The 27,586-nt window shown below is 40.4% G+C and overlaps 1 protein-coding gene across 1 annotated transcript in view; it reads left to right on the top strand.

Annotated features, from left to right (window-relative positions):
* The window catches only part of NAALADL2 (N-acetylated alpha-linked acidic dipeptidase like 2), a 406,939-nt gene that overhangs the window by 80,285 nt on the left and 299,068 nt on the right, over positions 1-27,586 (top strand). The window contains exon 3 of the mRNA XM_071438045.1: positions 5,234-5,312. The gene's annotated coding sequence lies outside the window, so the exon portion shown is untranslated. The remainder of the gene's footprint in view (positions 1-5,233; positions 5,313-27,586) is intronic.

The following is a 27,586-nucleotide window of genomic DNA, read 5'->3' as shown; positions in this document are numbered from 1 at the left end:
TGTCCTTTACCTGCAGCTGGATGTACAAATTGCTCTTTTAATGAAGATATTTTGAATGGTGATCCTAATAACAGGGAATATGGGGGAGAAGCTTCTCTACCTGCCTGATGTTGATTTTTGAACTGTCTGCTTTTACCAAGGCTGGGATGGCTGCACAGCTGGCTTGGGTTCATGCTTGAGGCCACTGAAGGTGTTCTCTTGGCAGGGATGAGACTGCCAGAAATCATATCTGTTGTTGCACTCCCTGGAGGGTTTTCACATCACACAGCAGCCACCTGACCACATGGCTGTGCCTGCTCAGAGCAGGCTGCCTGGGCAAAGAGCACATCAGGAAAGACAGCAAGAAACAGATACCTGGTGCTGATGTATTTGAAAAGTGACTGTCACCAGCTGGAGCCTTTCTGATCATGGGAATGTGCATTCCTGGAAAGCAGCTGGAGAGGATCCTGACTGTTGCCAACAAGTACCAGCTGCCTTTAAACTTTGCCCTCAACCTTCTCCTTGAATGCACTCTGTGTCTGTGTAATATTTAACTGGCAGGGTGGACTGACTGGCCGAAATTTTGAATGGCTTGAGATGCCAATGCAGATAGCTTTAAAAAATGGGGGGAAAAAAAAGAAGAAAAAATCTTATTTGGTTGCTCTGGTGCTCTCAAGTATTCACTTCTGCATCGCTGGTACTGACAGGTCGTGTTTTGGGCCATGGGCTGCTCTCCTTCCATGGAGGGCAGAGAAGGGAGAGATGTTCACTGCAGGGGCGGATGAATTGACCATATTTTGGTGAGGTGCTCGTCACAAGGAGGAGATTTCTAGAGGAGAAATCTTCCAAGTCCTGGGACAGCTGATGATGACATTAGCTGGATTAGTACCTGTGTGCAACACTGTGCACTGTGTCTTGGACTGAGACAGTCTCCCTGCAGATGGCAGAGCTCTGCGTCTCACAGTGGGCGCTTCGCACTTGGAAGGCATGGAACTTGAAAATATTCCCATTTCCTGGGGATTCAGGGAACTGCATTTGGGAGCTTACCTCCCTAAAGAACTGAGGATGAAACTCTGTTTCTTGGGATGTAACTCTGCTGCTTGGGTCTCATCCCTTATCTCTGGTGTCCCTGAGTACTGCAGAGCCTGAGTGTGTATCCAGCCAGACCTGTTGCATGATGCAGCAACTCCAAGGTTACACACAATGGTTTCTTTCACCTGTGTGGGTACCTTGATCTCTCCTCTACAATGGTAGGTTTGAAAGACCACTCTAACCCCTCTTTCTACTTGTCAGCCTTTCAAGGGAAACTCTTTTGGTTTCCACACAGAACATGTGAGATGCCTCAGTGTCAATACTGCACAATAGGACAGGGAGTATAAATAAGATGATGAGAATAGGAGCAGTTTCTGTAGTGTGTCCTTAAGAATCAGCAGACCTACTGATACCTCAAGTACCATTAATTCTTGATTGGGGCATGCTGAGCTTGTCAGAGGAGCCATCTGCCACCTCATTCTGTGTGTATTTATTTATTTATTAGTAAGGTGAGTCCCGACACCTCACATGGAAGAACTGTAAGGGGAGCGATGTTTTTTATTCAGCTTCCTGCAGGAGATCTTACAAAAAAAGGATGGTTTAACTTCTCTTGTTGACTATTTCTCCTGATACTCTGCATCATGTTGTATTCCCTTTTATACTGTTGTTCACTGACTGGTTTCTGACTAATATGTCTTGATATTTGCTACTTGAAGTGACATACAAAGAAGCTGTCATCACCAGCTGTGCAGAAGACATCTGAGAAAACCAACACTAAGTACTAAGAAGGAAATGAAAATGTCTTTTCTGCCCTGCTAAATTTGACTTGTGGTACTGGTTTTTTTGCCATCTTTCTCACTTGGCTCAACATGCTTGGCTACTCTGAAAGAGAAACACTTTGCTGGCTGCCTCTTGCATGATCTCCAGGTGCAGGGGCCAATGCCCAGTTTCCTGCAATGCAGAAATAAGTCAGCTGATTACATTTTTGATGCCTTTTTGAAACCTGTAATCTGCAGGCTCTCCTCAGATTTAAAGCATATCAGGATAGGTTACTTCTGTGTGTGAATGGTTTAGATTGGAAAATAGATGTTCAGCACCGATCAGGAATGATTTACTCTTCTCTTAAGAGGGGAGAATAGGAAGTAAGCTATTACCATAAAAAAATTTTACTGCAATTTTCCTCTGCATAAGCTTAAATTCTGTGTAGAGAGGTTGTCAATTAGTGTGCAGATTTTTTTAATTGGCTATAATAAAAAGCTAATTGGTGTTTTGCTTAAAGAGTGAATTAAGAAAGTGTTGCTATAGAAACTTTACATGTGTATAGTGCTGCTCTACATAACAGTAGATATAATAGTCTAATGACCTTTCTGAGCCAGCTGTAAAGTCAAAGAAAATGTGTTAAATTCAGGCTGGCTGCAGAGATCATTAAGAGGTTTGTGGCTTCACCCATTTCATTGCCAGAAAGTGTCTCTGGCATTGTCTCATAGAATGTTTCTCTTGACTCATGTCAAACCATGTAACAAATGCTGGTCTCAAAAGACCTGAACTTTTGTAAAATCCAAGTGCTCCAATTGTGAATGTGTAAACTGATCTGTAATCTGTCAAGCGTGAAATGTACTACTGGGAAAAATTCATTTTCATAATCTGAGAAAATGTGATGATGGATCAAAAGTGGCAACATCTAATCCAAGAGCTGTTGTATCCTTGTGTCCCTCCTTCCTCACCCTGCCCTCTCTACCCACTGAATTCTGAGCCTCATGTGAAACACAGGAATGACAATTTTAAGTGAAATGGGATTTCTGCTCTAATTTGCAATATTCTCTCCTAGCAAGAAATACTTACCTTCTCAAATATAAACTTTGTTCAGGAGAGAACAATTTCTTCAGGATTTGTGTACGGGAATATTTTTCCTCAAGCTTCCCTACAGAAATTACTTCAGAGTCATTATCTGTACCTTTGCTAGCTGCATAAAAGTTATATATTGGTGGCATGGATGAACATAGTCATTACTGCCAAGGAAGGGGGTCACTAATGAAATAAATGGCTCTGGCTGGTAAAACTGAAACATGACCTTTTATTTTCAGTTCCCTGAATCTTATTGTTACTATGTCAACAAATTGTTTTGCTCCTTTTTAACTGTATATCTAGATGGTGTAGGGGTGTGAGAGCCTGCAGTTATTAGTCATGGTGACAGAACAAAAATTTAGTGTTCTGCATGTCCAAATTGGGAGACAGGACAAAACTATAATCTGTTGATGTTCTGTGGAGTCGTTCACTGTGGGTTTTTTTTCCCCACTGATTTTCAACTAAATAAACAAAACAACCCCCATTCTGTGTCTGCTAAAATTGCCCCTGCACTTGTTCTTCAAACTGGAAAAACACAACCATGTTGGAGTGATTTGTGTATGATTTGACATTTTTTTCCCTCCTCACTTCTTTTCCTCTCCAGTAGATGCCTAAAAAGAAACCATCAGTCTCCTAAGTGGGTGAATTTAGGAGAATCTCTCAGAATTCAGTGGAATTATACAGACAGCTTCTTTCTGTACCTCTGGGTCAGGACTGAGGAGTGTCATAACTTAGCAGCTATTCTTCCCTTGATACACATATGTAAGCCCTATTAGTGTTAATGCCTTTTTGAAATGCTCCCCTCATATATTCAATATCTACTACTCTGTCCAAACTCTGAAGCCTTATGAGTTGCATGGCATGTGACTGTCTCTAGAGCTTAATAGAAAGTTGGATTTAATCTCCTAGTTCATCTTTTGAGCAGTAAAACTGTAAAAAAGATAAAATGTTGTAACGTGAAGCTTTTATCTGAGACCTGTGAGCAAATAAGTTTTTTTTTTTTTTTCCTGGTCCAGGGAAAAGATGGGTTTTTTGTTGTTTTTTTTTCATCTTCCTTTTGTCTTGTCCAGTCAGACCATGAATGTAAGATGTACTTACAGGGGCTGTAGAGTCTAGAGGTGTTCTTTTGCAGAAGAGTAGTACAATATTGTATTGTCAAGGAAATGTGATTTTTGGAACTCAGTAAATCCATCCTTCAGTTTAAATTTTTGCTGCTTTGCTGCACTACATTTTCAACTGCCTTTGTGAAGAGGGGACTGGGTTTCTGAGGGGCAAAACATAATTTTTCTTTAGGACTGGTATTTTTGTCTTAGTTTTACTTGGCTGTACAAAGCTCTGAGCATCCCAATCTAACATTGTTATTCCTGCTTTAACTGTAAATCAGTAAAATTTATATTAAATCCAAATGTCTGGGAGTTGGAACTCCTGCTAGTTCAGTGTGTTATTTGTTTATTTGGATTAGTGCTGGTTGTTGTGCTATGAAATGGAGTAATGGAGGAGCTGGGTGGGTTCTGCATTCTGGACATTGAAAAGAAGTCACAGATTCAATGAGGTTGGAAAAGACCTCTGAGGTCCAACTCTACTGAATGAACCAGATCTTGGCACTGAGTGCCACAATCTTTCCTTCAACAGTCACAGTGCATTTTTATTTATTAATTTTATAAATTACTTCTTTACTGATATGGTGATGTTTACAGAAATTTATGACAGAAGTTGGTTGCTATTGGTCCTTTTCCCTCTTTGGTTTATAATTTATGGAGTGCAGCAATGGAAGCTTGCTTATTAGTGGAGCAATCTGTGGAATCTTTATAATAAGCCTTGATTAGGACTGAACTTGAGTAATATGCACAGAGACTGTTTAAATATGTACTGAACTACCTTGTTTTGCTTAAGGAAGGAACACATTGACAACTGAATTTCATTGAAGAAGGAGGGAGATTTATATGGGTGATAATGAGGTTGCTGCTGGGAAATATGTGAAATATTGAAATGATCATAATATCAGTGGTATTTGTTTTTTGTAGTAAGAACAGTTTCTGTTTACTGATGGATAACAAAGGCAATTGTTTGTTGTCCAGTGTTTTGTAGTATAGCAGAAGTGCCACCACAAATTCCCTGCTGAGGAGTCACGAGTCTTCATGAAACAGACCTTGCTGGATACAAGGACATTGATTTTAACATTTTAGGCAGATATTTTGTTTCTTTAAGTAAGAAAAATATTTCCTAAGTACCATCATGCTTCGAAATAAGTTCTACTTTGCTGCAGTGTTAGGAAAATGCATCTTCTATTTATATTTACAATTTGCATCATTGCAAATTATCAGTTTTCTGTTTCAATGAGTGGTATTATAAAATGTGATGTATTCCTCTTTTGCAGAGAATTAGTGTAGAGGCCAGACTGAAAATATGCCTTCATGACAAAGTCTCTACGAAGCTCATCCCATCTTGGCTTTAAGGTAAATGAACAAAAAACCTCTTCTAACTTTTCTTCTCATCGTGGTTGTTCTTCAGCTTGGAACAAATGTGAGGATATCATGTGCTCAGAATATAAAAAAAGTATTTTAAGGAGTTAAGTTGCAAAACTTAAAATTTAGTCAAAGTAAAGTGTAAGCATAAGCCAGTAATTTGAGTATGGCTTCAGTAATTAAAAGAAATGACAGTGGCATGAATGCTTATGTGTCTTACATACTGCCTTGGTAACTGTCTGGTTTTGTCTGAAAATTGAATATGCATATGAAGGAGAGATCATTCTAATTGAATGGAAAATATGAAATTAAAAAGGCAACAAAGTATAAATAATTGAAAATCAGGTTGCAGCTCCGAGCTTCTGTATGTCGGGAGCTCAGTTGCAAACAAAATTGGTAGAATGGTAATTCACATTTTTCTTCCTCTTAATTTTCCTTTCATGGTACCACACTCCTGGTATAGGGAGCAAGGCAGTGAAAATGATGAAGGGGTAATTAAATATCTGTAGGAAAGTAAAAGCCAAACCAGAGACTAATTTTCAGCACTCTACAGCTTTCATTAGATATGTATATGCTTTGATTTCTCATGTATATGGAAAATGTATCCTCTAACTGCATATTTTTAGCCTTTCTCCTCCAGAATTGTTTAACTTGCTGTGGCAAGCTTGTTTTGTTTGTGAAATTGTTGCAGAAAAGAATTCTTTTAAAAACTTTATGAATAGTTAGTTACCTGTGAGTACAGCTAAGTATTCTTAATCTCAACTAAGTCTCCTTTATCATGGTTTTACCTGATTGGAATGTTTAGTATGTCTTGTTCATTCATTGAAATCACTCAGAATGGGTAATTTTCAGTGTTTGGAACTTCTTGATTCTATATGCCCTGCTGTGTCTGTGCACGAAGGCACCAGTGAGGTTGCTGTACCCAAACCCCTTTATTTTCAAGCAAAAGTTGCCCCAGATTTAACCAATGCATGTAGACATCACAGAAACCATGTTGCCACTTCATTTCCCAGTACTGGCTTGTGGTACTGGCACAAACCATGGACCCATGTCCCAGGAGCACAATAAATTGGAAATATTTTCTGTCAGAGTTTGCTCAGTTGTGTATTTGGTTCAAAGGCCCAGGATTTGCCCTTAAGTGACAAATCAGATTCAGTAGTTGTTGGGTATTTGGTGGCAGCACAAGGTGATGCAAGAGTGGACTTTAGCTGAAAGAGCTGTTTCCCCTCCTCTGTCCCCAGCGTGGCCCTGCCACTTGCCCTGTGACACTGGGGACACTTGGGGTGCTGAGTGAGGATCTGAGTGAGAGCTGCCCTGGCTGGAGCCAGAAGGGCTGGAATCTTCCCCTCCATTTGCACGGCCCTGCTCTGTTTGGGCTGCAGGACTGCCCTGCTGGTGCCTGCCAGTGGAATTGAACCTGGGCCTTGAGAATTACAGACAGACAACAGTTCCAGAGGTGGGGTGTGTTTGCACTGATACTAAGGACTGGATCAGTACCTCCAGGGGCTGAAGTACTGCTTTGTTTCCCTGGAATAAGTTAAAAATAGCACAGTTCTGCTTCTGAGATCAGTTGTTTCTTATTTATCTTGACATGGTTTACAACAGCACTTCCTCATGGTGAATGCCATTTTTCTGGGTTTAAAAGAACTGTCATCTGTTGCTTTATTTTTGACAAATTCAAAGGGCACTTAGTGCTGTCAGCATGAGATCATCATTGTCTAATAATATTAGATGTCCATTAATGTCAACTTCTAACAGAGCCCTCTTCCTAATGCAGCCATACCTTGCAATCATGCTGTACCTTTCACCACAAAGCAATTCTCTGAGTTGTGTGAATTGGCTAAAACCTATGAGCTATTAAAACTCAGAATGTTGCTTCTGCTTGGAAAGAAAGTCGTGTTGTTTAACTTCCCCCTCCCCTTCATCCATCTCTGAGAGTGGGAGCCTGTGTGAGGGAGAAAAGAAAGGGAGCCTGATGGTGCTTAATGGCTGATGAATAAAGGCAAGGATACAGGGATGGTTGCCTGGCAACCTGGGAGGATGGGCTGAGGTCCCTTGTCACCGCATAGGAGTTGACACTGGCTCATGCCTTGAGCTCATGAAGAAGGATTTCTGGGGGTTTGCACACTTTATCCTCAATATGCATCGTGGCTGGGTTAGAGCTGTATCTTACCTGTTTTGTCTCTGTGTATTTCAACCTCTGAAAAGAAACACAAGGGGAATAGAAGCAAATCAAGTGTTTTACTTAAAGGAAGAAAACGTGTGCTTCCTGTCCCATGCTTTATTGTGCTTTCAAGGAAGATTTGCCTAAAATTGAGAGCTCTTAGACCTTATTCCATGTAAAGTTCTGTTTTCTTAGTCTGAGAACCCTCTGAAAATTATCATTATTGCTAAAAGATAATGAGCTGGAGTTTGTGTTACAATTGCAGCCCTGAGAAGAAGCCTTTTTGTGGTTAAACATAGCTCTGAAGTGACAAATCTGCTTTGTTTCCCTTCTGACACAGAAGTAATGTCAGGCTGAGAGCACACTGAGGATTCTGACAGATTTGGCCTTGTACAAGTTATTCTTGAACAGTTCAAATGGATTTTGAACACAGGTGTCTCACAAGGGGTGGATCTCTCTCTGTGCTGCAGGAAGGTTGTAGGTAGGTGATGTTTCCTTAGGGATGTGGTGTTAATTTGGTGTTCCCTAGAAGACTTTTGGCAAAGTACATGGACATTACCCCATGAATGTTGTTGTCATCAAGTGAACATTGATCCAGTAACTATTTTTGTTTTATAGGGAGATAATTATTAAGGAAAAAGGTGCAACTGGCTTGCAGAGGCTGCATAACCCAGTGTGTTTTGAACATTTTGAGTAATTTTCTTTGCTCTTCTGTTTCTCAGAAACAACTTTGGTGCCTAATGATGAGGTCAAAGCTGTAGGAAGCAGATTGGGTTCTTGTTTTCAAATGTTGGACAAAAGATCTACCTGGCATTTTTTTGCCCATTTCTTACACCAGGCAAAAGTGAGGTTAAAATGTGTGTATATCTACAATTGTATCATCTTGGGGATTCTTAAACAAAAAAATCAAACACCTCTCTCTTACCAGTAAGAGCAATTGTCATTTGCCAAATGCTTGCTTCCCTTTTTTCTTGTTGAGTTCAAGCTTTTTTTAATAGTTGTTCTTACAGCTGAAACTGTAGAGTATTTTGGCATAATGTGTAACCTGACCAGCTGTCAAAAAACACTGTTTGCATGGAAATGTTGATGATGGAATGCGGTTGATGGAATTTGCAAAGAAATCTATTAAACTTACTGCAGGCTTTGTAATTATCAGACTTGGAATAATAATCTGCTTTTTATCAGCATTTTCATCTAACTTTTTGGGTTTTTTTTGTGTACAATCCATTCTCCTCCTCTATCCCCAAGCAAACACAGAGGCCAGACAGCAGCAGCCAGCTGTGTGGAACTGCTTCCTTCTAACTGGAGATCCTCAGAAAATCAGGTGGAAGGTTTGAAAAGTTTCAGTTTGGATAGCCAAAGCCTTGAGGCCATTGTCATTAACAAAATGGTCTTTCTCCTTCTTTCTTTTGCAGGCTGCAGCATCTGACTTACTATTTATCTTTTTAATGGTTTATACTTGTGTTACAAGCCCTGAGTTTGCTACAGGGTATGGAGAAATGTTCCGTAGCTGGTGATGATTCATGGGAAAGTTTGGATTAACTGCTCTGGACTGGGAACATGTATTCTTTAGGGCAACCTTGGTCTGGGGCAAGATTGCTCTTTCTTTCTCATCATCTGCACGTGTGATTGCCTGTGGATAGAATTGTATTAACCCCAGTTTAACCCCTAGCATGGAGGGAGCTGCAACTGCACTGGTGTTACAGAAACTTTGGACCCAAAGCCTCAAAGCTGTGCTTTAATCTGCTGCTTTAATCAATGAAGGAAAAGATTTAAATTTTAGGATGAATCTGTGCTCATGTCCAAGGTGTCCAAACTGCTGGCTGCTTACTCCCCTATAGCAGATTCTAAGATATCAAAATACCTTAAAAATACTTAAAATTGAACCAAGACAATAAGTAAGCTTTTTTTTTTCTTTTTAACTGTGGGCAGCTTATATTATTCTCTGTCTGTACAATGCATTTCTGTTGAATAAAGCACAACCAACTTCTGCCATGTTACCAGAAATGTTCTTTTATTTGCAATTCAAATGGAATAATTTTAAACTTTAAATCCTTTTTGTCCATCATGTTGTAAGGAATGTGAGTGGAGTATATTAAATGCTTTCAGCATTCTATTGAAACACCTGCTGCTGTCTTAGGAAATTTCAGTATTCCTGATCTGTTAAAACATTGGTTACATTGAAATGTTGGTCAAGGAAACTTACACTATGATGCTTCAAATCAGCCAGTTTTGACACTTTCAACTGACTTTTGCAAGGATTTTAATCTTCTTTTACTGACCCATATTGTGGTAATTTCTGTTGGGCTGCTTCATTTCTTATGGAACTGAAACACAGAAAGTCATGGAAAGTTCAACCTAGAGCAGACAAGAATTAAGGGATTTTACTTTTTTTGTGTGTACCATGAGCACTGTATGAAAGTGAGATTCTGATTTCTTTTCTTAATTATGGACACAAAATTAACTTCTCATCCTTCATTTTGGATTCTATACATAATATCCTGTCCATTTGAGATATGGAGACAATTTATTGGTTAAAGCATATGATACAATAGGAAAAAAAAGGGTCGTGGTTGATGCATTTTAGATCTAATTTCCTATATTGCTTCTGTATTTAAAAAAAAAAAACTATGTGAAAATATAGGAAGCAATGCAATAACTGCATACAAGCAAATACCAAGCCAACAGCTGTGTTTTCTAAGAGTACAGCACTGCAACTGGAATTGGGAAAAATAAAACTTTATTGTGGATTTGGGGAGAAATGGAAAACAGTGCTAATCTAAAAATAATTTGTCTTTTTTCCCCCTCAGTTGGGGAGAATAAGATTTTGCTGCCTTTACTCTCTCTGGAAAAATAGAGCTCCTTCTGTTTTTTAGCAGCACTGCAAAGCTGATTCAGAGATGCAAGCAGCAATGAAGAGTGTTGTTCCACACTGGAAAGGCTTTGTATGGGGAGTTACTTATGGTAAATAATTGATCTAACAACTAGTTTGGAAAAAAAAGGAGGAATTTATTCAGTCTGGAGCACAACTTGGATGCAGAGATGGTGCTGGGCAGAACCTGGGCCTCGCTCTGGGCCGTCCCGGTGCCTGCCCATCTGATGTTGCAGGCTGGTGGTTCAAACCAATGGGATGTGCAGATGTGTGCCCTGCACAGAGCAGCTGGGTCAGGGAGCCTCTGCTCAGCCTGCCAGCAGCAAGGAAAGCTGCTGCTTCTCCTGAGGGTGCCCCTGCAGGGGCTGATTTACATTTTCATGGAGCAGGAAATACTGGAGACCTTCCTACTGTGGTGATGCCATGATGATCTTTTGCCTTTTCTTTTATATTTACCTCTTATGTATTCTCAGTACCCTTAGCATGCGTACTTGTAATTCCTTAAATCTGATATTTTAGCATAGTTCTGCTGTTCTGTTGGGTCAGAAGACCAAACATCCCAAAGACCTCACAGCTGGAGGCCAGGAAACCCTAATCCATATTAAAAAACCAAGGTCCCCTCTAAAACACATCCTGCAAACTAGGATTAAACCCATGTAGGGGGGAGAACTTTGGCATAGGGAGATGTCGTGCTACCCATTCAAGCCTCTCATTAGGGCATCTTTGTTAGATAAGCTAATTTTCAAAATCTATAAAATTGTATCCATGATCTACCACGTGTGTACATTTTGGCATGTTCCACCTTGGTGAGTTGCTATACCATAAAAATCCTTATTAAATATCCAGGTATAAACCCTTTATCCCTTAACTGTGTCTGGCTCTTAATTTTGGAATCAAAGCAAAGGCATCAGTGGGGCCAGTGAAGGGAATGGTTTACCAGAGCTTTGTCAGGAGACAACCACACCTGGCACAAGAGGGCAGCAAGTCTGCTGGCTAGAAAAGTAATAAATGGCTGTGGGAATATCAGCTCAGAGGCTTTTCTGGTCAGTTTGTGCCCTCATTTGTCCATAGATGTGACAAAAGTGTTTTTCAGAGACTCTGTTTGGCCTGGTGGGTGGTGTGTCAGGGCAGAGTTTGGTTGCTTTGCTCCACTCTGGAAGGATTCAGGCTGTGCTTGATGGGATGTGTGGATTGCAGGAGCTGCCTGTCCTGCTGCACAGGGCAGTCCCACACTGTGAGGTCCTTTGTAGCATATTATTGCTTCTCTGTAGGATATACATAGCTATATATCTTTTTATATATATATGTGTGTGTGTGTGTGTGTGTGTGTGTTTTACAGCTCTCCTGTTGTAGCAATCTTTAGTGATTGAAGATTCACTCATAAGATTCTTCCTGGCTCTTCTGTATTTGCTGGGGTAGAAGATATTTCAGCATTCAAGTCTTTGCTGGCTTGAAAATCCATCTCCATGTTAAATGACTGTATTTCATATAGTAAATTTGTTATAAAAGCTTACATATGTGCCTGGAATGCAAGCTGACCTACTTAAACTGCAGCCCTTCCCAGCTGTGCTAGATGGATCTAGAGATGTGTGTTCATCTTGCCAAAATCAAAACCCTTTTTTGAAGAGGTGCTTTTTCTAAAAGAGTAAGGATAAAATGGTGATTTTTGTTTTCCTATTTAGAGCTGATCAGCTTTAATTTCCTGTATTAGGTTTCTAGACTTGGTGCTTCCTAATGTGATCTTAGAATAGTAAGATTTACTTCTTAGTTGTGCAAGATGGAGTTAGTATTAGCATTTATAACGTGAGCTCTCTTGCTGACAAACTTTCTTCATTCCCTCCCTCTTCCATTCTCCTTTTCTTAAGCTGCTTACTTTTGTCATGCAATTTTTCCTTTGCTTTCAATTATAACTACAAGATTCATCAAAAGTAAAGGTGGTAGAAATGAATTGTAAAGAGATTTTTCAGTCAAACAAACAGCATCTTTGAAAAGCTCTGGTTTAATTCTACTGTTCTCCTAAATAATCAAGTGGATCAAAGGGCAGGGGGATTTTTATTACATTTTGTGTACTCTGCATTACTGTCATTTATAGCCCCAGATTAAAAAGGACCATCTTCTGTGCACCACACCTTTATAGGAGTTTGTTGAATACAGAAAAGACCAAATTAGAAGGGACCAGGAGAAACTAATCCTTCTTATTTCCTACCTTCTGCAAACCAACTTCACAGTCATGTGTCTGCAGCTTTGGCTTCTGTGCACTCATCCTTCAGCTGCTCAAGTCTGAAGCTTGAGTTGTTATTTATTTTCTACAGACCTATATTTTCATTAACTAGGCAGTATTAAACATTAGGAGTGAATCAGAAGGCCATTGTTGATTTTGATTTCTAACTTTTTTTTTTTTTTTTTTTTTGAGGTTTGGTTGCTAATGCTCTGGGAGTGAAAACTGAGGAGCAGGAACTGATTAGAAAATGGAATTTAAAGGAACTTCAAAAATTGCATTTTGACAAATGTTTTCTGTGGAGGGAAAAATACTTCTGTGAGGAAAGTGGTCTTGCTTCAGCCTTCCAAATCAGGATTTTGAGAGGGAAGAAGGAGTGATGTTGAGTTTTCTTATGGTCATAAAAGGTAAAACAGGTCACATTGTGTTACATTTTCAATCATGTCAGGACTGTTAGGTCTCAGAGAGACAGAGCAGTTACCATAATTCAGGTATTGTGAAAATAATGTATGCATTGTTAACAAAACAACAAAAAATAATGAATCCTTCTTTTTTTCTGCATACTAATAAATTCCCTTGGCATGTGATTTTCTCACTCAGCAAGGGATTAGGGAGAGCTTGAACAACATGTCAGTCATTTTGCTGGATATGCTTTTGAAAAAGGAGACTGCTCCTCAGTGCAACCTTCTCTGGGATCTGGAAGATGTAAATCTTAATTCTGTTCAGTCCACATCAATGAGTTGCAGGTCAGAGTTGTGTTTTGGTGTTTTCTGGTCCCTTTAGTAATTACCTATTATTAATGCTTAGAAATAAATGGGAACAAATATATTTTGTTTCTCACTAAAGTTCTAAGGAGGAGATGTTAGCATCTGTGTGAAGTTTTATACCACAGCATCCTTGCAACTGTGAAAAGGTGGTTAGCACAATTAGAGCTGGAAATAAAATGATGGAGTAGGTCTTTCCTGGGCTTTGCTCACTGCTCAGTGCTGTCTGTGCAAGGCCTCTGCTGCTGGCACTTACTCTTTTTTTTAGTGCATCATTTGCGTAGACATTGAAAACCTTTCTCATAGTGGGTTTTGAGATGGTTATCCTTTCTGTTGTTTAGTCAATTTTAATTGTGGAAGAAAGTATTTTTCCCTCCCATCTCCTGTTTTAATTGAGGTTGTAGCCTAAACAACTGCTTGTAATTTAGAGGCATACCAAACAATGCTGTTCTGTTTGCTGTACCATTTTTCATGGGATAAATGAAATAGCCATGCTGCTCTTAAAAACAAACAAATAACCAGCACTAACATCAAGAAAACCCAAGCACCAGCAATATACAAACATCAGAATCTGTGCCTCACTGGTTTAGTGAGGCAGACAGGATTGGCACTGTCCCTTTGCTCCCAGCATTCCTGCCATTGCTGAAGGTGAAATATTTGTTTTTATCATCTTGTCAAAACAGTCAGCCCATGGTGCCAGACAGGTGGTCAGTGCAAGAAACTTTATTGTCTGCTTCTGTCCTGTGGTGCACTTTAAAATATGTGGTTATCAAAGGGCGAGTGTTCACAGAACTTGGATCAGAGTCATCTTAGCAATTGTGTAAAAGAACTCTGCATAATCACAGTTCTTATGTTTCAGTTCTGGATATTATTTTTATTATCTCTGCAATTTCATATGTAATAATTGTGTCTCATTATTCATATTTTGGAAACACTGGGATGATATTCTTTAGAAAAAACCAAACCAAAGTCCAAAGATGTTTGTTTCTGTTCCCTTTGTAGAGTATCTAGTGGGACAGAACAAGTTACCAGTAAAGAGTGACAGCAGCAGTGTTAGCTGTTGGTGTTATTGCTTTCTTTGCATTAATTCTATAAAAAAACAATATTCTTGAGTAAAAGTGAGACTCCTGAAAGCCTTTGGGCCAGCACATAGAGGAAACCTTGGCTTTTCTGAAGGCTTTCCATTGTGAGGGCCTCTACCTTTGCAGATCTACTCTAGGAAGCTTGTGACAAAATTAATATTCTCTGCCAGTTCTCAGCACTATTGGTGGGGTGGGCTCTGTTTCCAATGATATGGAATTTAGGCTTACAGTCAGCAGGATGATGCAGTGATCTCCTTGCCATGGCTTCATGCACAGCATAACCAAATTTTCTCTTTTTCAGCCCTGATCACTACAATCATCAAATTACATTTCTGTTCGCTTTCTGTCACATGCACTCTTTAGACTAAGAAATGTTGTATTTGATGTGCAGTAAATAGATAGAATCATTTTTATTTTTTTCTTTCTGGGAGCAGAACAAAGCCACTGCGTTTTCACACTTGGGTGTTTCTGGAGAGGGTGAGTGAATTAAGAGTTCCTCCTTTGGAAAACACTCCATTTAAATCATTGCACACAACTGAGCACAACAAACAGTTCTAGGAGAACATAAAAGCAAGAAAGCCACTTCTCACCATCAGTCATTGTTGAGAGAGGGAGTGTGAAAAATCTTGAGTTTCCGTCCTTTTTGCGCTATTCCCACTTGTAGTCTTCATTTCAAGGGAAGAAGTATTTTCAGTACTATCACTCTCATCTCTTGAATTCTTAAAAATATTTAAGAGTTAACAGAAGGTGATGTGAGAAAATGCTAGAACTGTAACTACAAAATCCTTCTGTAGGTGCTAAAAGCCTAAAATCAAAACCTTACTCTTGAAGGAAGTGCTGGTACTCAGTAGCTAAGGAGAGGAGTTATTTATATAGCCTTAGACTTCCATTTTCTTTGGAATGAGTAGCTCCCATTATGGGGGTGGAGGGACACCTCATGGAGTACAGCAGTGAGGGTAAAAAACTAATCATTGTGATTTTTTCCATGCTTAGAAGTAATACCAACATGGGTTATTTAAGGATTTCTCTTTGAAGAGTTGGACAGTTTGGGTTTGGAGAGGGCAGAAATGCTTTAGGTGTTTCTCTCATCAGTTAATCATCAAATATATTTTACTTTGCAGTGCAGAAAGTCACTGATAAATAAACTTGCTTTTCTTAAGCATGTATTAAAAATAGAGCAACCCACACGTGTTTGTTTATAGGAGCTCAGTCCCAAATCTCTGACTTCCCCAAGTTTGGTGGTCAAGGAGAAGTTTCTGAATTTGCTCCTCTGCTGACCCCAGGAATGGATTGTGCTACTTAGGTATCTCTTTTCTTACCTCTTTTCTTAATAGGGACCTGGTTGAAAAGCATGAATAGACATAGAGCCTTAAATAAAGGCTCAGTGTCTGTTCTTGCATGCTTGTTGTCTAGCAGCTGTCCCAACAGAAGCTTTCAGGAAAGACCACTTTGGTTTTTCCCTCTCGAAGTAAACACAAAGCCACCAAAGTTCTCTCTTACTCTTTTCTTTGCATACCAAAATGACTTCATTTAGTCTCTGTCCTTAAGCAGAGGAAGCTGCACTAGAACTGAAAACCTCCACCCACCAAACGGATGTTTCAGTGGAATGTTTCACTGGCACTTTCCAGAGTGAAACTCAGTGAATTAATTCAAAGATGATGTTCAGCATTGGAACTGGAAGTCAGGGAGCAGCTGGGGAGATTCCCCAGGTGTCTGCTGGAGTCTCACCCTTTGCACTGACCCTGAGCTGGCCAGGGGCAGCTTCAGCTCGCTGGCAGTAAATGACAGTAGGATGCACGAGCCTGGTGAATTGTAGGAAGCACTGACTGCAAATTTTGGGCCATGAGCTGATTATGGGGAAATACATAGCAATAGCTCAGCTTGCTAACAGAGGTAAAATAATAAAAGGCCTAATTTCAGACCTAATTATATTTTTCTTCTCTCTTTGTTTTCTTGGTAAAGTCTTTTCTGGCTGTGGAGCAGTCAAATTAACCCAATTAATGTAATAGTCAGGCAAGAATAAAGCATGAGCATTTTCTTGTAAACTCCTTCATTTCTGTGAACCAAGTGAGAACTTCTTTTGGAATTTACTGCTCTGATGACTGGGGTTTGGGGGATGTCTGATTTACCTTCTATAGCAAAATTCAGGACATAAATATCTTTTACTTCAGCTTATGTGATGCTTACCTTGAGGGGTGGGGATGTTCTTACTCCTAAATGAGATTTTTGTTTGAATTAGCGTAGTTTGTTTCAGAAATTTTACTTGAAAAGTATGCCTTACCTAGCCTGAATTATCTTGAAAAGCTCATATTCTGCGTTTTACCCTCTGTATTTCTGTTTCAATACTTTAAAAAAAAAAGGAAGGAAAAACAATACATTTTAGTTTTAAAAACAGACTTAATTGCTTCTGGATTACAAAACTTTTCTAATGCTATTGATTAGACCATTTTGAGTGTAATCCGGATGGAGATTAACATGGGGAGAGCTAACTACCTCTTTTAAATTGCAGGTTTTTGTTACTTTAAAATAATGCTGTGTCTGCTCTTTGATTTTTGTCATTGGCAGTTGCAAATGTGAATGTTGAAATAAAACTAACTTTGAAGGCAGAGAGACAGGTGTGCTTTTTCAACAAATTGATTACAAATGTATCAGACACCTGTTGTTTGATTTACATGGCAGAAAGAAGCAAATATTTTCTTGTAACTCAGTTGGGAGTGTGGCTGGATAAGATTATCTCCTTGTGCTGGAGAGGGAGCGTAAGACAAGCAAAACAACTTCTTTTGTTTAGAAGCCCTTTCTGTTAAACAATCAAAACAATATTGAAATTGCAGTCTTGAAGGAAAGCATTTTCCTTGGGGATAGTCCTTGGGAAAGGCACGGGAAGGGTGGGTTGGGTTTGAGGTTCTTTGCAAGGATTTTGCCAAGGGGCTCTGCGTGGGCAGCAATCGTTGTCCTCTTTGGTGGAGAGCTGCAAAGTTCCCATCCCAGACACTGGTTTGATAATTAACATTTAGATTTCCTGCAAAATGCAAATTCAGAGGTTCTTTAAAAGCAGTTGCAAACTTTCTGTGGTCTTTGGCATTTTGTCCCAAACACCTGCCACGAACCAGAGAGACCTGCACCTTGCAGCCTGTGTGAAAGTGAAAGGAGAGGGTGGGGAGCCCAAGAGGAGACAAAGCAGCCTTGCCCGAAGCACATGTTAATCAAAGCAGATCAAAGGATATGATGTCAGTTTATAGAGAAACAGGTCAGGCAGGCCCAGGTAGCTCAGGAAGCAGGATCCTGATTATTCCCAGAGCAAAGTCAGGTATAGGGTTACCGCGCCACGCTGGGAAGTCAGGAGGTCAGAACTTGCACAGCAGCCACGTCCCCTGGCTGGAGCAGCTCGGCTCCTCTCAGGGGAGTTTATAATTCAGTGGCAATGGGAGAGAATGCAGAGCCCAGTGCAGGGAGTGCAGCCCAGCCAGGTAAGCACACGTGGAATGCTGTGCTGTGGAATGCTGTGCTGTCGGGAGCGCCTTGCCCTGCGTGTGGGAGCTTGTTCTGCTGCCGGCTCTGCTGCGTGTCCACACGAGGGGACTTGTCCTTGCGTGTGCTCTGGGGAAAGGAGGAAATCCACATCACTCATCTCTGCAATGCATTATTAAAAAAACACCCCACTGCTTGCATTTAGGAGGGCAAGGAGAGGTCTGATAAGATCGTGTAAGCATTTGGCGCTGTACTGTCAATAAAGGTTGCTTTAAATTTAAGGTGATCTGTGGGTGTTGGGGTTACTGTTCTGTAGCTTTGTTAAACCTTCTGCAAATGCTTTTTGGGTAGGAAGGGCTTTGCACAACTACTCTGCACCAATTTCCTGCCTGTTGGATGTGAGCAGGGCATGGCAGATGCAGGGAGATGAAGGATGTTGTTTCTGTTTAGCATTTGTGCCTTATTTCAGCTTGTTGCCTTTGTGTTTTTTTCCTTTTGTGGGTTGTGCTGAGGTTACACCAACACATGCATGCAAAATAGCCCTTGTGGGCACTTGTGTGACTAACTGTAAGAACAGAGTATTCTGTCCTAGGTATTTTAAATTTTCAGTAGAATCCTGAACGCAACACTTCATAAATCTTGCTTAGTCCTTCTTTTGCAACATTAATGTCAAGTTTTTGCTTTGAGAAAGAATGTTTTCCCAGTAGCCCGTTTTTCTTTCAACAGGCTGTTTTAACATCCCAGAAAATATTATCATCCTGGGGAATTATTCCATTATTTTATCTTCTTAGCATTCAGTGGGTTTTTTCCCCTGACATTCAGCCCATGCTTTTCTTTTGCTTGACTTTACCAGTTTATTCCTGGCCTCTTTCTCATGCTCTGCATACAAGGATATAGCTTTGTGTCTGTTTTGTGTTTTGCAAGAATCCTTAAACCATTGTAAAATTTTCAAAAGGTTTTCTGAGAGTTGAAGTGGTAAGTTGCTAGTCAGTGACAAGATGTGTTATTACTTTTTCCTTGAAGTTATTCTTTATATGCATGCATGCATGTAATCCAGGGTTTCAAATGTGTGTCTCAGATTTCCATATTTTGTAGGGAATAACTCCATCAATGCTGGAGCAGGTTTAGATCACAGAGAACTATTCCATTGTCTTTTTCTCTCTCTCTCTCTTTTTTTTTTCCTGTGTGTTAATAATTATGTAGGAACGATCCAGAAAATATATGGCAGCAAATTAGGTTTTGATCCATATTTTAATATTGAGTAAAGCAGCAGGAATATTCAATGCTGTACAGGTCTAAATGCCATTACAGGCATGGTAATGAAAGAATTGGTATTGTTTCTTCCTGTCTTCATTCAGGACCTGACTTGTGGTAACAGGGCTTTGCTGCTCAGAAGGTTGTTCAGTCAAACTCCAATCTTATTTTCTGCACTGTACATGAGGAGCTATTTCACTTCTGCCAATATAATCTACGAATAAAACTGATGGAAAATATTTTCAAGCACGTTGTATTTTATACAGGTCTTTTGGGAACTATGATTGTGATTCTGGCTTAATTTGTGCCTTTTCTCTATTAGCCTAAGTGAGCTTATTCAAATGGAATTCCTCTTGATTTGCACTAATGGAAATGGGACAAGAATTAGGGCTGCACAGTAATTCTGGCTTAAAAAAATATATTCCATGTGTGCACACATGCAAACACACATGCACACCCCCAGTGCCATTTTTTCAGTTGCCATCAACCTTATTTCCATGTGTGCTTGTTTTTAGAAACTGTCCCAAATAATTGGTGATTCAACTGGCATTTTTTAAGGAAAGAAAGGTGCAAAGATTAACATTACTCAAGATACCTGTCAAAACCACTGCTAGTGAGACAACTTGGGTTCCTTTTCATGTTATTTATTTTTAGAGAACTTTGAGGCTTGTGTAAATTACTAAAGGTGCCAGATTGACAGCCCTGGAGGCTGGCTTCACTTATTCATTAGCAAAAGAGATACGGCCTGGGCAGCAGGTGCACGAACCTTCTTGCTCTGCTGTACCCATGGCTTCAGTTCTGCTGTGAAAAAAAACCCCCGGTTTTGTGGATCCAGGGTTTCAGTCCTGCTCCCTCCTTGCCTTTCCCTGCAGCGTTTCCTTCTAATGGTGCTGTGATGATTAGGCTGGAGCCCTAAAGGCCGCGCAGAGCCCTTTATTTGATTTCCCCAGCAGCCGTCAGATGGGGAAGGAGGCTCGGGGCTTACATAAGTCAGTAATTCTCGCCATCTGGTCAATCAGTGAATATAAGGTCACTCTGCCGTCACAGCGGTTTTGTTTTGCAGCAAGTACAGGAAGCCCAGAGAATAAATTAACTCCTGGTTCCGTCCGTTGTTGTTTTGCTGCTGCTGGCAGTGGTTCAGCCGAGGTGTGACAAGTGAAAAGAGCAGAGCTCTGAACAGTGGGGCTGTCCCTGCCAGCCATGGGTTGATTCCTGGTTCAGGCAGTGCACTGAGAGCCCTTCAGAAACGCACTGAAACTCACCAGGAGTACCTTGTACTTTTGGGGTGGTTTGGTTTTTTCCCTGTTTTGTTCAGTGTTGGGGTTTTTTGCTTTTAGAATCAAGATCCGTTCCCTTCGCACGAGTTGTTGTTTTCACTCTTCCCATGAATTAAGTACTGTTTACTGGAGAATGTGACAATATAAGCCCCACAAGATGCAATTACTGTAAATTTTAATTTGATGACATTGTACATGAGTTGTAATTGATTTTACACTGCATTGTGTCGCTAGATGATGGTAGCAGCTTTGCTGGCTTGCTAAGTGTGTGTAATCCATGCTTGCCTCTGGCCCACAGAGGAGAGAGCTGAACTGAGAAGTTCAAGTTAATGCAGTTTGTTCTTGTGGTTCTTGAGAGGCACAAGTAAGTGAGCAAGAATGAGGGGAGTCATATAAGCATTATTAATAAAAGATCATAGAAAATTTGGGGTTTCTTCAGGGCTCCCTTACGTGCTGCTTATTAATGTAACTTAAACATTTTTATAACTGTTTCATTATATATATATATTTAATATAAACATATTATTAAACAGCTGCATTATTTCTAAAAGCAGTTCCCAGCAAGTTCAGATTCCCTCTGTAATTAATCTGGGCTTTGGATGAGCTCAGACTGTGTGTTCCTTAGGGTTTGTTCTTGTGTTCTGATGTTGATTTTTAGATCAATGGATATGTAGTTTCATGAAATATTTACAGACCAGGTCTGAAAGAAGCAGCTACTACTTTTTGCTGAGAGAGGTGAACGGAAAATATCAAGAGCCTCCATAAAGATCCTGGCATGCTTGCGTGGAGCACTGGGAATTCAGAAGGGAATGTCCCAGAAAGCAAATTTCAGTCTCAAATGTCTTTCTTGCTTCTTGGCTACCATGTCTACCCAGCTTCCTAGGCTACATGAACAATTTCCTTTCAGGTTTGTGTTTTTGAGCAGGGCTCTAAATAATGCTAATGAATGCTGTAATCAGCTGCAGTTATTAACTGGGGGGTTCTCTAACAAAAGGTGGCAATTCTGAAGGTGCATTGTCAAAGTGCTTCCCTTGCTGCTGGATGACCTCAGCCCTGCAAGTCGAGGTTTTCTCTCTGGACAGTTACTGACAGAACATCACCAGGTCCCTTTTTGGCTCTTTTTGAATGATAATAGCAAGGGTTTCCTGTGACAGCATTTCTTGCACAGCTTGGCTCTATTCCCCAACCAGGTACAGTAACAATAGGTAATTTAAAATAATTCGTTTTATTGCTGCCTCCTGTAGATTTTTGACTTTCATTTCAAAGTGGTGAATCTAGAAAGCTGGAGAAGTATGTTCTGATCACTGTCCTGGTGCTGTGAAAAGTACAAGATTTAAATAGTCCCGCAGAGCCATCAGCAGCTGGAACAGCACAGAGCACTCTTTTTTCTTCAGCTGAAGTCATTTGAACATTTTCAGGGTGCTTTTAACTCTTTTATCACAGGAATACCTGGGCTTTTTTAGCTTTCATTTCCCAGTTCATATGTGCTCACAAATCAGGAGTTGGGATTTCAGTTCTACACAAATATTATCACTAATATAAGCATATTAAATCTGAGAAAACTGCATAAATTGAAGCATGATAAGAGGGAATCTGTCTGCAATGGTGAGAATTGACCACAAAACTGGATATCAAGCCCAAGACTTTCAGCTCCAATCTGCTTGGTATTATTATTGTTTTGCTGTCACAATCCTTTCCACTTCTTAAACTGGAAAGAATTTTGCAGGTGATTGCATCCTAATGTGTGTGCCTGAAAATGAAACAAGATAGCAACATCTTGCTGCAATAAGTAAAACTGAAATTGAAAACATAGTAGATGTACAGCAAAAGGATTATGTTTGCAAAGTGTTTGAAAACTTTTCCTCATAAAGCTGCTTTAACCTTTTGAAATTCTACCAAATGTAGCAATGAGCCCTTGTCAGCAGTAAGCTCTGTCAGCTTCAGTGTTTGCCACACTGGGGAAGTGATCCAAGGGAAGTTGTTGGTTTTTCCCCCAATACATCATTGTTCAGTGTGTGTGGTAAGGGTTATGTTTGTTTTGGCTGCTCCTGCACCTCCTTTTGTGAAAGTCACTCACTCACTGGAGAAAAGCAAAGAGCGGAGGCTGGCGCGGGGGGAATATCAATGTGGTCTGAGCAGCTCAGGCAAAGGAAACCTGGTGTTATGTAAACTTCTTATGCAGATATGAACTGGTTCATAAACTAAAGAGTGCTCTGCATTCATAGCAGGCCCTGACAAGCTCTCTTTTTTCCTCCTTCTTCAAGTACTGGAAGTTTTCTGGAAGTGGCTGGAAATTTTTCTGTCTCTCTACAGGGATTTCATTCCATAGTCCTAGTGGAAAAGGTGGTGATGGTGAGAGGTTTTATTTTATTTGTATTTTTCCTTTTCTTGAGAAAAAACAGCATCTCCACTGATCATCAGCACAGTGGAACAGTGTCCTAAATGCTATCATGTCTTGCAGTGAGTTCTTGAGATGTGTTTTTTGAAGACAAGCGAGGTTGGGTTTTTGTTGCAATGTCATTCTGATCCAGGTCTTTAGAATTTATTTTTTTCCTGAGTGTTTGGTTTTGTGTTGGGGGGTTTATTTGGTTGGTTCTGTTTCCCCCCTCAAGGCCCAGTCTCTTAATTAGTCTCCTGGTTGTGTGATATATTGAACTGAGACTAATAACTGCAAAACTGTTCATTTTGCATTTAGTCAGCAATCAGAGAAGCAAGAAGGATTGACTTCACGTACATCAGGAAAGTAGCTGGAAATCATTGCAAACCAACAGTGAACTTCAAAGAGATTTATCATCTTCTTCCCCCTTGAAAAAAAATGCGTATTCTGTGTAATGTTGGGGCTTTTCACTCAAATTTTAAAATTCTGGGTTTTTTAGAGTCCACTGTCATGTTTCAGCTGTGGAGAGCCACAGGTACCTTTGGGCCTGCCTGGTACCAAGGATCAGCTCTCTTGGAGTGTTGCTGCAGCTGCTTCTGTCTTTTTCCAGTTTCATGTTTCTGGCTACATTTTGGTCATATCCTGAAGCTCTCTTAGCATTCAGAGGCACAAAAAGCATAAGCAAAAGGTAACTAAATCCACCCCTGTGGAAACAGTTACAGAAAGTAGAGCTGTGCTTTTTAGCCCAAATGTTAACTCTGAATCCATAGTGCTAGGCATAATAGCTGGCTTTGTCAATTTATATAGATATTCATCTTTTTCTTCAAGTAGTGCTTTTAAAAGTGGCATTTCTGCTGTCTGTGTATGCTCAGATTTTCTGTGCCTTCATAACACAATTAAGTTTACCACATTTTATTCCTGCTGGCCTTGCAAAGAGGGACTGAGTCAGACTGTATTTGTTCTTGTGCCTCATCAGCAGAAATGTTTACCAACTTTCTAGTTTTGCTTTATTTGTGAAAATGCAGTGAATGGGGTTACACTGGTATCAGGAGGGTTTAATTTGGTTTGTGTTGTTATTAGCCTTGATTGAGACACAAGCAAGAAATAATCCAGTTACTCTTCCACTGCCCAGGGACAAGTTTTTAGGGCTGATAGCAAATAAATACATCTCTTTTCACTTATAAACCGAGTGTGTTTGGCCTGATAGTTCCAGCAAACCCAAGCCATGGGATGGTTGTGCAGGATTGTTGTTTCTCCCTCCATATGGAAGTGCAGTTGTCCTTGATCAACTCTGCTCTCGTCTTCTTTGCTCTCTGTATGCCTTGGGTAGAGGAAAGCATAGGCAGATTCCTGGGGTTATAAATATACAGCCATTCCCATGTGGCAGTAAATTTAATTTAAATCACCATATATTGCTCCAGTGACTCTGGGACCTGGCACCCCTCCATGGAGGAAAGGCACAGTGAGCTCTGAGGGACTGAAATTCAGTTCTCTGGCACTTGATGGGCATTGTGGCCACCTCCTGCAAACTGGAGCACAGCTTAACTGGCAGATAATTACATAAACCCTGTCTTCTGCATGCCTGTACAACAAAATGTTTGTAACTCCTGCTTTCCTCGTACAGAGAATTCTTTCCTAGTTACTGTTTCTATACTTACCAGATTACATGAAGAAAGCATAAAATCCTTTATATTATCCATAAACATAATAACAAATGCTACACTATATAACTTAGACTTAGTCAATAATTCTAGACTTAGCCTGAGGGGCTGAAGAGAAAATTATTCCTGTTACAAATTTTAATTATGCCATAAACTCTGGGAAATAGCTATTGATCTTCAGCATCTGGCATCAGAAATGTCGCCTGCTTTTTCTGGTTATTTAGTTTGTCAGTAGCATTGTTATATAGGATAAAAATAAAAAATGTCACATGAGATGAAGATGCACCATATGCAAATGAGAATATTTTGGTTTGTTTATGTACTAAAAATATTTTATTGCTGAAGAGTTTTTTGTTTCTTACCAGATTTTTTTAGCTATCTCCAGAGAAATTTGCATTTGAGATGCAAGAAAGCAAATTCTAATTCTATCAAAGACTCTTTCTCACCATGGGATGCTGTAATGTGTACAGTGTGTTTCTTGTCTTAGAGGTACATTTAAAATTGGAATTCAATTAACTTCTCTGTTGTGGAAGAATTATAATTTCAAGGACCAGATGAGACAAAGATGCTGGAACCTTATTTCTGCATTTGTTTTCTTAAACCAGGGCTGTTAGGTGATGACTGTTAGTGTAAAAATTTTAGGTCAGACTTAAAATAGTAACGTAGAAATTGTGATCTGCTCTGAAATCAGTGGCTCTGTGGCACAGTGAGCTCTTGCTCAGATGTTGCAGAGGAGAAGGAAAAGCTTTTAGGAAGTTTGAATTTCAGAGCAGGATGTACTGAGAACAGAACTAGAAATGCTGACCACCTTTCTAATCCACTTTAGGCCTAGAGCCAAGTGTGGTGTTTGGTGGTTGGTCTGCATGGGATCCATGAGGTTTGGTTGTAGGTGATCCCCCAGAAACAGTTCCAGGTGACTGGAAATAGAGGCTGTACTCCAGTAAAACTCGAGTGCAGGTGTCCTTGTAGGCAGGGTGACATAAAGCCCCTTTCTTTTCCCATGTCCAGAATGGTCTTTGAGAAGACACTGCTTTGAGGCAGATGAGAGGAAGTTTTCCCTGGCCAGGAGAATTGGAGCTACAAAGGGCAAAACTGGTTGGAGAGCTCCAAAGATCTGGCCCTTGGAAGGACAATTGAGGGCAGCTCACCATAGTGACAGGAATAACAGAGGCTCTGAGCGCTGAGCAGGTGCCTGGGGGGCCAAAAGCACTTTGTGCTTTCCCTCCAAATGTCTGAAGCAAGGAGGGAATTGTGTGGGAATGTGAGAGAAACGAGTGCTGCTGGCTCAGTGCAGAGATGCAGTGAACCCAGTCTTGGTGCCAAGCATTGCTGTTAAAAGGAGGGATGTTTGTAAAGCTGTACCACAGGGTTAGAAGGAGCTCTGTAAAGGAGACTCCCAAGAGCTTCCCTGAGAAATACTCTACTTGTCTCCCAGTTACAGCAAGGGATGGGAGCACCTCTGTCCCTTCCTGCTTGGTAGTTTTACATAAATTTTTACCTTCTTTTCTTCACCCTGTGGTGAGCCATGTGTTATGATACACGACATCTGAAGTTTCTCAAACTTTGTGCGCATAACTGTGACCTCTTGCAGAAGAAGTAAACTCAGCAAAGTAGGACAAAGCTGACTTCAGAGGGGCAGCTTGTGGTGGCTGCTGCCAGCTCTTCAGCAGGAAATTTCTCCCTCTAAGAGTATCTGCCAGTGGCGAATTGATGCTCAAACCTCCTGGCTGACTTGACTCAGCCTGGCTTTGAACAAAAGGGATAGAAACAAATACCACTGAGGCTTGCAGGCATTTGAGGTGGCCAAGCTGACAGGTTGCACTCCAGCAGGTAAACGGAAGCCTATTAGGAGCACACAGAGACAAAATGTGTTGTGTGAGTGTCAGGTGTTTTTTGGGATGGACCTCAGTGAGGCAGACAGCTGTGGCTGTTTCAAGGACACGGAGCAGCCGTGTGGTTTCTGAAGGATTTCTGTGGCAAGTTCTGACTTAAATGTTTTCATGTGGAACTGAATGTCTAAATCAAAGCTTGCATCTGTGTTCACTTTACAGAGCAGGACCGAGGTGGCATCTCCATCTGACTGCAGAGCCCTCTCAGCAAATGTAAAACACTGCACCATCCCCAATTTTGTGTTCTCTGAAGAGCCCTAGCAGAACTTGAATAATACTTTTTTGTCTGCTTTCGTTTTCTAAAAAAGAATGAAATGTGTGAAATGTGTGCAGTTTTCACAGAGAAAAGGAACCATTGAAATGCCTAGTTCTCTCTAAAAGCTTCCAGCAGCTTCTGAACCCAGACCTGCAGTTACCCTCTAGCCATTTATTTGGGCCTTGTACTCCAGGAAAGTTCTGCCATTTATGTGTTCTTCCATTTATTTTGGTGGCAAAGGGAAGCTCAAGACCTTGAAAAATGTGAGCTCTAATTTTTATATACCTGGATTTTTCTGTCTATTGTTTCTGGCTGGCAGGTCAGATTAGTACTGCTGCCGTACGCAGGAACTTAAAATTCATGTTGGTGTGTCACTGCAGTTACTACACTCCAGCCACCACACCAGAAAACTATTAACTTTCAGTTAATGAAAACAGAAAATGTTTTATAATAAACTGTGAAATAACATAATCATCTGCAAAAAGTGTAAAGATTTTATATTAAAAAGCAATTAAACTTTGGGGGATTTTTGTTTGTTTCTTTTTAACAAATTGTAAGACATGCAATTAATTGGCTTTTGCTTTGGAGGGAGTTTGTGCTTGCTATAGCATGGTGTCTGCTCTAACAATAGATGTCTGCCACTGAATTTTGGGATGTTTACATGCAAGGAGAGGCCCTTTTTGATAGGGAGACAGTAAAGTGGAAGCTTGCACCCATTAAAGTGTCGTGTTGTACTCCGGAGACTCAAAGCCACAGATGGGCTAAGAAAAAAGGACTTGCTCAATTTTTGGTTGAACAATAGATTTTCTCTGTTGGCGTGGGTTGCCCTTTGTGCAAATAACTTGCTTCACTTTTTCCCCTCAAGCCTCATTTGAGATCAGCAGCAGGAGCTGCCCGTGCTCTGCAGGCAGCACAGGGTTAAACTCCGTCAATAGCTCTCAAGTGCCTTTATCTAAGGAAGGTAAATACCATATCGATATCCC

This window comes from Agelaius tricolor, unplaced genomic scaffold (genome assembly GCF_023055355.1).
Source record: "Agelaius tricolor isolate 1412-34295 unplaced genomic scaffold, bAgeTri1.0.p SCAF_12, whole genome shotgun sequence".
Lineage (NCBI taxonomy): Eukaryota > Metazoa > Chordata > Aves > Passeriformes > Icteridae > Agelaius > Agelaius tricolor.
Note: the sequence above shows the minus strand (reverse complement) of the source record. Positions and strands in the feature narration are given on the sequence as shown.